The sequence below is a fragment of the Canis lupus genome, chromosome 6 (assembly GCF_048164855.1).
Source record: "Canis lupus baileyi chromosome 6, mCanLup2.hap1, whole genome shotgun sequence".
Classification (NCBI taxonomy): domain Eukaryota; kingdom Metazoa; phylum Chordata; class Mammalia; order Carnivora; family Canidae; genus Canis; species Canis lupus.
Genome location: NC_132843.1, coordinates 42,211,935 through 42,225,494, shown reverse-complemented (window position 1 = coordinate 42,225,494; position 13,560 = coordinate 42,211,935). Strand labels below are relative to the sequence as shown.

At 56.4% G+C, this 13,560-nt stretch overlaps 1 pseudogene; it reads left to right on the top strand.

The window, feature by feature from the left end:
• The first annotated feature begins 5,705 nt into the window (after positions 1-5,705).
• LOC140635461 (protein FAM221A-like) lies at positions 5,706-12,307 on the top strand (annotated as a pseudogene).
• Positions 12,308-13,560: the final 1,253 nt, after the last annotated feature.

Below are 13,560 nucleotides of genomic sequence, written 5' to 3'. Positions count from 1 at the left end.
ACATGAAAAGATGTTCATCATCACTGATCATCAGGGAGATGAGAATCAAAACCACAGTGGGATCCTACCTTGTACCTGTCAGAATGGCTAAAATAAGCAAAGTGGAAAAAAAAAATAAGCAAAGTGGAGACGACAGGTGTTGGCGAGGATGCAGAGAAAGGGGAGCCCTCCTGCACTGTTGGTGGGAATGCAAACTGGTGCCGTCACTGTGGAAAACAGTGTGGAGGTTCCTCAAAAAAATTAAAAAATAGGGACTCCTGGGTGGCTCAGTGGTTGAGCGCCTGCTTTTGGCCCAAGGTGTGATGCTGAGGTCCTGGGATCGAGTCCATTGGGCTCCCTGCATGGAGCCTGCTTCTCCCTCTGCCTGTGCCTCTGCCTCTCTCTCTCTGTGTCTCTCATGAATAAGTAAATAAAATCTTTTAAAAATTTAACCGTCATAGATGTGTCCTCCTGACATTCCCTTGGCTGCCAGGGACATGACAGACACTTTGGAAATGGGACTTTTTCTCCCAGCTAAGCCAGGTCAAAGTGCTGACCCTTGGCTTCATCCCCCACGAAGAGGAAGGGGGATTGTGTGAGCATTTGTGCCTTCCCCGTCAGACCAGAAAGAGGTCGTTGCCAAGAGGAAGAGCTGGGAGTCAGATATCTGTTTTGTGTCCCATGTGTCACCCCCCTGACCCATTAACTTTACCACCTGGGCCAGCTTGTCATTCTCCTCAGAGGGGATCCCGTCCTGGGAGTGGGGAACAGGACGACGGTGAGGGTCAGCGTGAGACACCAGAGGCCAGGTGAGCGGCAGAGACTGTGTGGAGAGAGCCGACTCCGCTCTGTCGTATTCTTGGCCGTGGCCGGGCTCCGGTCATCTCCATTCTTTCAGCAAACAAGCATCCTTCCCAGTCGCCGTCCCCACTGTTCCCACCAGGTGCCCTTTGCCCTGCTCATTGGCCACAGCACCTGGGGTTTGCATGTGCGTCGGGGGGGTGGGCCGCCCGACACACTCGGCCTTCCAGGAGGGCGGGGAAGGCGCAGGGAGAGGACGGCCAGCGTCCCTGGGCAGGTGCTGCGGGTCGGCCCAGCGGTGGCAGGTGCGAGGGCCCCGCCCCCAACTGGCTGCCCTGGGCGGCGGCGCTCGGGCGCCCCTGGTGGCCACCAGCCCTTCTCGCCTCTTTCCCCGACGTGGCTTGCACTTGGCAGGTGCTACCTCCGTCCTCCGACAGTTAAGGAAACTGAGGCTAAGGTGTGTTTGGTGGAAAGGACTGAGATGCGACGTGCAGCCCGGCAGTTTCCACGGTCGGCACCGAGTCCAGGAGGGCTGACGGGACCCCAAGGTGCGTCCACGGGACGGTGTGTGCAGAGCCGTGCTGGACCCAGCTGACCCTCCCACCCCCAAGGGCGGTGCTGGGCCCTGGGTACCCCACTCTGTGGAAGCCACCAGCAAACCACAGCACGATCAGACTGAGTGGCCAGAATAGGGGAGGACCTGAGGGCGGAGGGGCTGTGAGGGGAGGAGGGTCCAGGCGCCTGGCTTCTGAGGCCGTGCAGTGTCCTTGTCTTGGGGACAGACATACCACGGGACCGAATCCCACCTGGGCATGTGACCAGGGAGCCGCAGGCCTGTGGGGGAGGACGAGGCGAGTGGGCAGATGCGTCCCAGTGCCTGGTAACTCGGGGCAGTGCCCTGATCCCCAGCAAGGGAGGAGGGAGGGAGTGCCCAGCAGGCAGGGGTGATTCCTGGGACAACCAGCTGGTTTGGTTTGCTGGTTATGCCCCTGGGTCTCCTCTGGGGGATTGCGTTTTGATTTCAGTGGAAGCATCTCTGTTGTGGACACTGAGGCCAGCAGGGGATGGGGGGCCCCATTCCTGATCCTGGTGCCCCGTCAGCTCGGGCCTAGGGGGGTCACCATCCCCTTGTGCAGTGTCAGGGAAACCGAGGCACAGGGCTTTGGAGGGGAGCAGGAGTGAGGGGAGCTGCCCCAGGGGAAGGAAAGGGGAGTGGGGGCCCATCAGAGGGCACACGTGGCCAGGCTCTCCGGCCTTGCCTCCTTCAGTCTCTGGCTGGAGGGGCAACAAGATGACCCTGACCATGGCTCCGAAGCTGGGGCCAAGCCCACCCTCAGGTTAGCCATCCGCCGACGACCCTCCCTGTGCTGGGCACACCCTTCTAGGTTGGTCCCAGCGGCCTGTCTAGACCCCAGCTAGGGGTGGAGTGGGGCTTGAGCTCCACAGCCCTGAGCCCTCCCGAGAGGCCACCCCTGCCCTGGGGAGGGGACTGGGGGCTGCAGGGCCCTCCCAGTCTCCCACCTTTCTGGGCCATGGTGAGCAATGGGCTGAGGGCTCAGGTGGTCCCGTCCCTCTCGACTGGTGTCCCTGGGGCCCAAGCACAGCGCGTGCTCCGTGAGACTGGCTGGGGTGCTTGAGTGGAAGAGGCAGGATGGGAGCAGGGTGACAGTGCTGGCCCTGGGCTGCTCACTCACCTCCAACCTGTCCTCGCAGGAGTCCAGGCCTGGTGTGCGGGTCACGGACTGGCCACAGCGTCACTCTGCCCCCTGGTGTCCATCTTTCTCCTGGGTTGCCTGCAGTAGGGCCAGTTACAGGTTTAAGGGTGCTGGGGCCTCCCTTCCAGATATCTGGGTGCTCCCTGGGCAGAGAGCTCTAGGACCGCCACCCCTCTGTGCCCATCCCCACATTCTTCAGGCTTAGGGTCCCCAGGTGGGCACAAGGTGACAGTCACTGAAAACGGGCATTTATTTCTTTAAAAGACACTAAGAAGCAACCTGTTCTCATGTTGGTCCATATACGTGTTGTGGCATAAGCGCATCAGCTCGGGGGCTTTCGCTAAGTTCATTTGTCACCATCCTAGGCTGGAGTCCAAGCTGGTGGCTGGTCCCAAGCAGCCCTCATGTGGCTTAAGGGCCAGGGGAGCCTCTGTGACCTCTCTCACACGGCCACTAACCCCCCACTCATGACCCCTCACCGCCCAGAGGCTCCTCTTAACATCCCGTTGGGGGCTGGGGTTCAACCTACGAATCTGGGGGGCAGGGGGCCCACACACATTCTGTTCGCAGCAGCTCCGTGCGATGTACCTGAAGCCCTGACCCGGCGGCCGGTGCTGGGGGGTCTCCCTCCTTCCCTCGGGGAGCTCTCCCCCTGGGGACGCCCTTCAGGCCCCGCACCACCGCCCACCGGAGGCTGGGAAGGGATCTTGGGGCCAGATGCTGCCCCGGGGGGACCCGGGCTCTTCCATTTGCGGAGCAGGTGGCAGGAGTCGCCCAAGGTGCCCCAGCCGCGGCCACCTGGCAACTGGTGGGGAATCCAGAGCTCCTGACCCGCCCGTCTGGTGGAAACGCGGGCTCCAAGTGCCCGCCACCGAGCAGACCGCTTCGGCGCCTGCAAGGGACCTCCTTCCTCTGAGCCTCAGACGGAGGCCGAAGCGCCAAGCACTTGTTGAGCGCCACCTGCGTGCAGGTGCCGTGCGGGGTGCCGGCGCGGAGGGCAGCGGGGCAGGGCACCACCCCAGGTGCCAGCGGCCTCCGAGCCGCCCTGGTGCACGGCCGCGCTCCGCGAACACGGGAGCCCACCTCCCGGCTTCGCCACGGGCTGCACGCCCTTCTCCGACTGGCTGGTCCCATCTCTCTCCTCCGGCCGCACAACCTGACAGTCCTACTCTGGGCTCCCAGGGAGCATTTTGCGGCTGGTCCCCAAACTCCCCAGCGAGGCTGGTGTAAGAGCAAGTGCGGCCCCCCTGCCCCCCGCCGCCCTGGCCAGCCCTGGGGGCTGGGGCCCCAACCAGGTGGCGCCAAGCAGCTTTCCTGAGCCAGGAGGAGCCCGTTCCTCAGCAGGAGGGAAGGGGTCACCCTGGGGCTTCACCACAGACGTGTCCTTGGGGGACCCCCACCTGCATTAACAGAGGGATGGGGGCCCTGGATTGGCCAGCCGGGTAACCGGGTGTCCCCACCCACAGAACGGAGGCCGCAAAGCCACATCCAGTATGGGCAGGTTGGCTCCTTCCCCGGGCCCTCCCTGACCTGTACACGGCTGTCCTCCACCCGTGTCTTCATGGGCTTCCCTGCCTCTGTGTCTGCGTCTAGACCCCCTCCTGGGAGGACGCTGGTCATATGGGATTCAGGCCACCCCCAGGACCTCCCTGCCCCTGGACCACCTCCCGGCCACAAAGTCCATTTCAGCCCTTGTGCCTTCTCCAGGGAATGGGCCAGGTCTGATTAAGAGGAGGAGATTGGCCTTCCCGGGACCGCCTCCACCTGGGAGCCCACCCAAAGTTGCCTCATTAGAACAGGGGACACTCGTCACCTAGGAAATGGGAAGGGTTCCGGGGGCCCTGCCTGTGTCAGGAGCCAGGGGCAGAGACCAACAGATGTTTGCTGTGACCTCACAGCCCCCATCTCCAAAGGAGGCCACATGTCAGGGTGCTGGGGCTCAGATATCACATATGGATTTCAGAGTGGGACACAAACCGACCCCCCAGCCATCCCAGCTCCAAGATACTTATCTAGCAGAAGTATTTCCCGAACAAAGTACAGGACGTAGCCGGACGGCACTGAGGCCTGTTCACCCATCAGGAAAGCCCACTGGGGAATGTTCTGGCAGAGACCCGAATGAAACCGAGGTGAGCAGCGCAGACCTGGAGGGAGGTGTAGGCAGGGGCGCAGCAGGTGCAAGGGCCCTGGGGGAGGAAGCGCCCAAGGGCCAGTGCGCTGTAGCCTGGATGTTGCTGTGAGCTCCTTACAGGCACCTGCTGGGCCCTGCCTGTGATTTACTAGGTGGTGAAGTGGACACAGGTTTGTCGTCCTGGAGAAGCCCTCGGGGTGTTGCCGTACTCCCTCCTCCTTCTGGAATTATCTACACGCAGTGCATGCAGGGGGTTCAACTCCCAGTCTTAGAGGTGGAGCTGGGAAGCCCCTGGGGTCACCAGGTGCAAACCCCTCCTGCCACTGCCCGATAACCCCTCCAGGCCTCTCTCAGGGCCTCATCTGAGGAGCACACAGTCCTTCCCGGCTGCACGGAGGTGCCTGGTTTTCCGTTCCGTGTGTTTCTGGAAGGAGCCCAAGGAGCAGGTGCGCCCAGGCCCGTGGCCATTCCTTCTCAGAGAGGGGCCTCCCACCCGGACCTCTGGCTCTGACCCCCCTTCCAGTCCTCCCTCCGCTCTCCCTGCAGGCGTGGAGCTCCCGTCCATCCTGAGCTGAAGCTCAAGTTCCTTTCTTCCGGTTTGGAAGAGCAAGCAAGAGAGAGAAGGAACGATTAGCCCGGTCCTGTCCTCGGGGCCAGGAAGCTCCCCTGCTCTTCTGCAGGTGGGATGGTTGGTCCAGACCTTGACCCCGAGGAGCCCCTTGTCACCTCCCAGCGGCCTTGGAGAGCCCCCAGCCCTCTCTGTGTGGCACCTTGATCCCCAGGCCTCCCGGGACAGGACGCAGGGGGCCCCAGCCGCAGGGGCAGGGGAAGGTCTCTGGGCAGCTCCACTGCACACCGGCCTCCACCCTGACACAGAAGTCAGGCAGGAAACGGGTGGCCAGCCGCAGAGAGGGCGGCTCCCTGCAGGCTCAGCGGTTGGTTTACGGTCCTGCACCAGGGACACAGTGACTTTGCTCTGCGCCCCTCTTCTGGTGGCTTTGAGTGGCAGAACTTGGAGAGATGGGACATCAGATTTGATCAGAAGGCCCTGTGTGAAGTTGGTTCTTATCTGACTTTGGTGCCCTGGCTCCAGCCGGGCCTGCAGCCCTCTCCCCACACCGTGCCAAGGTCCAGGAGAGCGACACGGCCCCTGCATCACTCCCAGCACCTGCTGTGGCCCAGGCAGAGGCCCCAGGCCTTTCACTTATGTGTGGCTGAGAAGAGGAAATGGGTGGCCATGTAAACAGTTATACGCACAGGTGTGTGACAGTAGCCCATCTGCCTCTTCCTGCCTGTCCTCCCCGGTGACTTGTCAGGTGTTTGGGAGGGGACACATTCGGGGTGGCCGCCCAGTTCCTGATGGAGGCCACAGCAGAGCGGTGGAGAGATTCCTGACTCTGTGTCCTGACTGTGTGGTCTTTGGTGAGTTACTCGACCTCTCTGTGCCTTGGTCCCACATCTGTAGACTGGGGGTAACGACGATAATGCCTACCTCACCAGGTTGCCGTGACGATTAAACAGCCCACGTAGAATGGTCAGCTCTGTGCTTGGCACATGGCAAGTGCCCACGGGGCCCTGCTGGTGTGAGTGCTCTGGTGAGGCCCCAGGCCCAGGGGAGATGCTGCAGAGAGAGCAAAGGGGGCTCTGCTGGGCTCTCGCTGGCGTCCCCATGCCCGGACACCATGCCACATTTAGATCTTTTCTGCTCACTCATCCTCCTCCCGACGAATTGCCTTTTGGGGTAAAAGTGAGGGTCTCCATCACTCGCGTGGCCACCTAACAACACTGTGATGCTGAAATGTGAAAGCCGCGAACTTCGTTTTCTAAACTAAATTAATCTGACTCAAGCCTGCACCTCCCTGAGGGGGATCATCCACGTTCAGTTTCTGGGGACCCCTTCTGGTTCATGGGGACACTGAGGCTTTCGGGGGGGCACGCCTGGGCTATATAGTCCTGTGCAGCCATTGCCACTCCCTCTGCTCCCTGAGCATCACCCGCCCCCCAGGGTCTCCCTGGCCTGCCACAGGTCGGCACAGTGGTCCCCTGCTCTGCTCTGGCCCCAGGAAGCCCTGCGGGCTCACCCACAGAGGGGACATTGCCGCATCCCCTGGGCAGCCTGGCCTTCCCTCTGGAGGAGCCTAGGTGCCCCCATCACTGGGCCCCAGGAACCCCAGAACCCAGGGGTTCTTCTTGGGCTGGGCACCCCCAAAGCACAGAGAAGCCGCTCCCATCTCCCTCCCGTCCCTCCTTCTCCCTCTGAGAGCCTGGCCAAGGGACACAAAGCCTGTGTGTCCTTCCCAGTGGGAGGAGGGGACGTTCCTCTCATTGTGTTCCTTCTGTGCAGACAGTTCATTTTACAGCCATCCTGCTGTTCGCTTGCAGCTGAACATGTCTCAGGGAGGTGCCGGGGTTCAGGGGGTGAGTCCCGAGTCCTGGGTGGCCCATGGGGGACATGTGGGCACTAGTCCGGGAGGCACCCCCACGCCCCCTGGGCTCACCAGAGAGATGAGGCTTCCTATTTCCTGCCCCAAGCCTGGGAGCCTGGGCTGACCCCGCGTGGTCCTGTCACTGTTTCAGATCTTACTTCCTGTCCCCGCCAGGCCCCCATGTCGTCTGAACCGCAAGGCTCGGGTGTCCCTCCCAGGCCTCTAGGGCCTGCTCTCAGGGACACCCAGATCCCCCTGGGGATCAGTACTGCCGCTTCTCTTTGCAGCATTTACAGAGGCCACATTCACAGGCCCAGGCCTCTTGCCAGCTCCATCCAGGCCGCGTGGCTCCCTTTGCCTGGGAGCTGCCGCCCAGTGGACTCTGCTGGTGGTGCTGGTCTCTGGGGCCTGCAGCCAGGCAGCCCCCCACTCTGCAGCCACGCCCCTCCCCCCATCTCTGTGGCCCCCCTACCTCGCAGCCACACCCCTCTGGCCCCCACTGCCTGCCGCTTCCTCCTTCAGGATGCGGGGTGGGCTTGCAGGCGGGGGCCCGGGTCTGGACAGATGCCCAGACCAGCCTCCACAGGCTTGTCAACAAGAGGAACAAAGAAATTGCTCAGAATTTTCAGACCTGAGCAGATCCCAAGATGACGTCTTTTATTTTTCAGCCAAGAAGAAATTCCAGTGGTCAAGCTTTATTTTCAACTCAGTGGACGCAGACATTTTAATTTAAGGGGAAGATATGGGGTCCTTGTGTCTCTACCTCCTCGGCCCTTCTCCACGAGAGGTTATGACGCAGTGACATCTTCCTCCTAAGTAGAATGACCTCAGACTCCTTCCCAACCCAGGGCCTCAGGCAGCCACTGCTGGTGGGGGATCCTTCAGCCATTCCTGTAAAGCCAAGCCCCCCTTGGTCCTGACCAGCCCCGCTCAGGTCGGCACCTGCCCCCACGGGGGGCAGCCACAGGTGGTCGCCTGTCCCCCAGCCTGTGCCCTGCCTCCAGCCCCACTCAGTCCCAGTGGCCTGCAGGGCGCAGGCAAGGCCTGGTCCACTCATTCTTGCTCAGGGGTGAAAGACTGTCTACAGCAGGGGGCGGCAAACCTTCTCTGCAGAGTCAGGTGCACAGACTTGAGGTGCGCTTGCCCGCTGCAACGGTAGGCGGGACGGTGTTCCAATAAAAGTTTATTGACACAACCTGTGCCAGGTGGGGGGTGGGGAGTGGTTTATGCCCTCCCCCATGCCAGCCAGGATCCCAGGGCCTCCGTCTGGGACGGTCCCTCTGTCCCTCCCATGCTCCCTGCCCCCAGAGCCCAACTGCATGTGCCCCATCCGCCTGTCCTGTCTGCACCCTGCGCCCCTGGACCTGGCCTGCTGGGTTCCCCAGTCTCCTCTGCCCAGATGGCCCACCTTGTGCTCCCTGGGCTGGAGGGAGGGGAGGTGCAGGGGCGGGCAGGGGGACACCTCCTCAGGGTTCGGGGCTGCAGGGGAGAGGGATGCTGGCCAATACCCCTGGACATGGCTCCCCCAGACCCCAGCACACCGCGTGGAGGGAGCGGTGGGGCTTATAGAGCCATAGGAGGGTTTTCCTCAGGGAGTTTATTTTTAGCAGATTGTTTCGTGTGTCTTTGGCCAGTTGGGTTTTTATGTGCCTGAATGCAGCCCCTCTGGCCCCTCTGAGCTTCCCCTGCCCGCCTATCCCATACCTCGCCCCCAGCACCCCCAAGCACCCCCACACCTGCCCCCCAGCCCCCCTACCTGCCCTCCAGCCCCCCAACCTCACACCTGCCCTCTGGCCCCTCCCCAACTGCCCCTCTGCTCCCCCACTTGCCCTCTGCCCCCCCACCCCACACCTGCCCCCAACCACCCCCACACCTGCCCCCCAGTCCCCCCACTCCCCACCCACCCCCCAGTCCCCAGCAGAAGTCCAGAATTCTGGAGACCGGGAAGGGGGCAGGAAGGAACCCTGGATGTAGGGTGGAACCCAGAAACCCCTCTGAGCCTCAGTTTCACAGCACAAAACGTGTGCCCTTCTTGCAGAGTCAAGGGAAGAAGAAATAAAGGAGGAGGTGCCCTATGGGGCCACCGCACAGGTGAGCACTCAGGAAGCAGGAGCCACCTGCATGTCCAGTGACTCCATCCTTGGGATCCACCTCCCCCTGGATCCTGCTCCCAGTCCTGCCTGGATCCCTCACTGCCACAGCCTGGACACGGACCTTTGTCATTTCCACCCAAAATGACCTCAATACCTCCCTACCTTTACCCTCCTGCTCTCCCTGCTCCAGTCCGGCTGGAGACCGCCTTAAAAACACAACAGCGGGGGGGCCCCTGGGTGGCTTAGGCAATTAAACATCCACGCTCGGGTGCGTGGGGGGCCCCGCGGGCCGGTGCGCCTGGCAGCTGCCTCTCACTTCCCCACCGAGCAGCTGACCTTGCCTTCCCGCACCGCCGCGCCCTGGACGTACCTGGAGTACCAGGGAATTGTTGGTGAGGACGATGGAGGGAAACTTTTTACTCCTGAGGAATATGAAGAATACCAAAAAACAAACAAACAAACAAACAAACAAACAAACAAAAAACAAACCCACCCATTACTGATGCACTTGCAGAACAGGTTATTTGTGAGCTGGCCATCACCAACTGGAATGGATTGTAAGCTTGTGGGGCCAGAGACACTGTGTTTTTGTACACATAGGTATACACAACATAAAACTGACTTTGAAACGATTCCACAGCCGGCTGCTCCCGCAGGACTTACCTCTTCGTCCCTCTGGGGCGGGGATGCGGCCCATTCGCTGCAGGTGCAAGCACTTTGTGGCTCAGCACAGCACTGCGCCGGGCTTTATATGCAACGTCTGTTCCAAGTGTTCAGGATTCCATAGTTGCTTCGCTTGTGCTTGCGGTCAGCCTGCATATGCTCATGACACAGTAGTGGAACCTAAGCACCAAAGACTGGCTCAGGGCAAACCAGTGGGACAGGATGTTCCTTGTGCAGCGATGGGAGGCTGAACTGGCTTCAGCCCACTGGCAGAAGGCTACGTGCGATGAGATGACAGTGGGCTTGGTGCGCCTTCAATTGGACTTTTAGACTCTCCGGTTACAGCCATGGACCACCCATTTCTAACAGCATTACAAGCATCATCTCGTTCTTCTCCAGGAACACGGACAGATGTAGGTACGAGTAGCCAAGTTTCCTCCATAAAGAGACCTGCGGAGGATGACACGGCTTTCTTTGAAAGACAATACCAAGAAAGGATAAAGATGGAAAAGGTTGCTAAGAAGAAAGGAAAGGCACCATTGCCATCAAGTACAAAAGCTTCATGAAGACTACTGGGAAAATTAAAACCATCATCCAAATAGGCCTTGTTTGTGTTTATTTAAATATAATAATAGACTTTATTTTCTCTCAAATTATTAAGTTCTCTTACTATGTAAAAATGTCATTTTGATTGCTTCCTATATTTAAACAAGTGAAAATACTTTACATTACTTTTGCCAACATTCATGATTTAATATTTTGTATATGCTTTTTGTCTCTCTGAACAAATGAGGTTTTTTTCATATTGGTCAAAGCCTGAAAATACAGTAACTGTTTTTAGTCTGTCACAATTTAACTTTTTGAGGCTATTTAAAAAATTAAACATGTTATTGAGGGTTTTGAACAAATATATAAGGAGGGAGCACTGTTTAAAAATAGTAAGTTAAAATATCTATTTTTATTTGTCAAACTTTGTAATCTTGATTTATGTTTTTAAATAAAAATTGTATTTAAAATTTAAAAAAAAAATCCACTCTCACCGTGGAGTATGCCTGAGACTCTCCTCTCCCTCTGCTCCTCCCTCCTGCCTACTCCTTTTCTCTCTCTCTCAAATATAGGTAAAGCTTTAGAAAAAACCAGCTTTATTGAGATATATAATTCACATATGTGTACTTCATTCATTTAAAATGTATAATCAGTGGTTTGTAATGTGTAGTATATTCACAGTGTGCAACCATCACCACAACCAACTTCAGAACTTTGCTATCCCCCCAAAAAGAAGCCCCATGACCCTGACAGTCACTCTCCATTTCTGCATCTACCCCCAGCCCTAGGCAATCACAATCTACTTTCTGTATATATGGATTCACCTGTTCCAGACATTTTATTTATTTTTAAAAAATATTTTATTTATTTATTCATGAGAGACACAGAATGAGAGAGAGAGGCAGAGACACAGGCAGAGGGAGAAGCAGGCTCCATGCAGGCAGCTTGACATGGGACTCGATCCTGGGTCTCTAGGATCACGCCCTGGGCTGATGGCAGCGCTAAACCGCTGGGCCACCCGGGCTGCCCTGGACATTTTATATTAATGGAATCATACACTGTGTGGTCTTTTGCGACTGGCTTCTTTCACTCAGCCTGATGTTTTTAAGTATCATCCACAATGTACCATGTTTTCACCCCTTTTTCTGGCCCATAATACTCCATGTACGGATATGCTGCATCTCCTTTAGCCATTCGCCAGGGGATGGACTGGGCACCATATGTTTTTTCTTCTTTTCGCTGTTCTGCATAAAGCTGCTATGAAATTTACGTACAAGTGTTTGTATGGACATACATTTTCATTTCTCCATATACCTCCATATACCTAGGGGTCATATGGTAACCAAAGGTTTAACTTTTGAGGAACTATTTCCCAAAGTGACTGCACCATTTTACAGTCCTCTCTGTACAGCATGAGGGTTGTTTTCTCCACATCCTTGTCCACACTTGGTATTTCTCTGTCTCTTGTCTTTCTGTCTTTCTTTCTTCTTTCCTTTCCTTTCTTTTCCTTCCTTCCTTCCTTCCTTCCTTCCTTCCTTCCTTCCTTCCTTCCTTCCTTCCTTCCTTCCTCTGTACTTGGTGAGTGTGAAGTGGTGTGGCTTTGATTCACATTTTTCCGACACCAATGATGTATTTTTTCATATGCTTATTGACCCTTGGTATGTCTTCTTTGGAGTCTATTCAGATCTTTTGCCCATTCTAAAATCAGATTATTTATCTTCTTATTATTGAATTGTAAGCATTCTTTACGTATTTTTAAAACAAGTCTGTTAATAGATACTTGATTTGGAAAACGTTTCCCCATTCTATGGGTTGTAGTCTCACTTTCTTGATAGTGTCCTTTAATGGCTTTTAGAAAGTACAAACACTTTTAATTTTGATGAAGTCCAGTTTAGTTATGATTTCCCTTTGGTTGTTAATGCTTTCGGTAGGAAACCATTGCCTCATCTGATCTCACAAAATTTATGACTATATTTTCCTGTTAAATTTATCATTCCAAAAAAAAAAAAGATTTATCATTCCAGCTCTTGATCCACTTGGAGCTAATTTTTACATATGGTGTGAGGTAGGGGTCCGACTTCATTCTTTTGCACTTCGGTATCCAGTTGTCCCGGCGCCATTTGTTGCAAAGACTGTTCTTTCTCTATTGAGTTGTATTGACACCCGTGTCAAAAATCAATTGACTGTAAATGTGAGGGTATATTTCTGGACTTAATCCCATCTAATCGGTCTATATGTCTGTCCCTGTGCTGGTAACACAGTCTTGAGTACTATAGAGAATAAGTTTGGGAATCAAAAAGTGTGAATTCTCCACTTTGTTCTTTTCCAGGATTTTTGGGGGGCTCTTCTGGGTCCCTTGAACACAAAAATAATAATCTGGGTCATTCCTTTGCTTAAAGATCATGAGGGCAAGACTTGAAGAAGAGAGGGAGAGAGACAGAGTATCTGGGAAGGGTTCTAGAAGAGAGGGCGGCATGTACAAAGGCCCTGAAGTAGAAGCCAATAGCAAAGAGGCCAGGGTGGCTGGAGCTGAGTGAGCAGAGAGGATAAGGCAGGGGATGAGGCCAGTGAAGGGCAGAGGGGAAGGCAGATTTGGAGGGGCTTTGTGCAGCACTGTGAAAGATGGGAAGCAGACGACTGACCTGGCCTCATGTTTTCAGAAGAGAAAATCAGTTGGTGGCTGCATGGAAAGCAGCCTACAGGGCAAGAATGGAAGAAGGGGGCCAGTTAGGAGGCTGTGGAGTTCAGATGGGCAGAAGAGCCTGGCTTCTGGCTCCATCCACTCTGCCTTCTAGCAGCCCCGGCAGGCACCTCTGCACCACCTGTTTGCGTGCTTGTACAGAGTGAGTGAGAAGTATCTTTTCCTTTTCCCCATTGGTTATTGTGATGATCAGAGGAGACATTGCAGATGAGTGGTCACCAAAAGCTACCAAGGGCTGAGTGCCCTGGAAATTCAGGGACTTTCCTTCTTCCCCTGCCAAGCTTCTACACATGGAACAGCCCGTTGCTTTGATTCAGTGGTAGTTGTATTTCCATCCATGCGGGCACCATCACTGGGGTCCCTTCCTTGGGAAGGCATCCCAGAGGGGCCAGTCCAGTCTCAGGGCCTCCCCTAGGGTGCTGTTGTGCTAGGAGTCCACCCCAGTCTCTGAATCCTGCCTGAGGCACTGTGGACAACCAGGCAAGGGCTCTGGGAGATGGCTGGG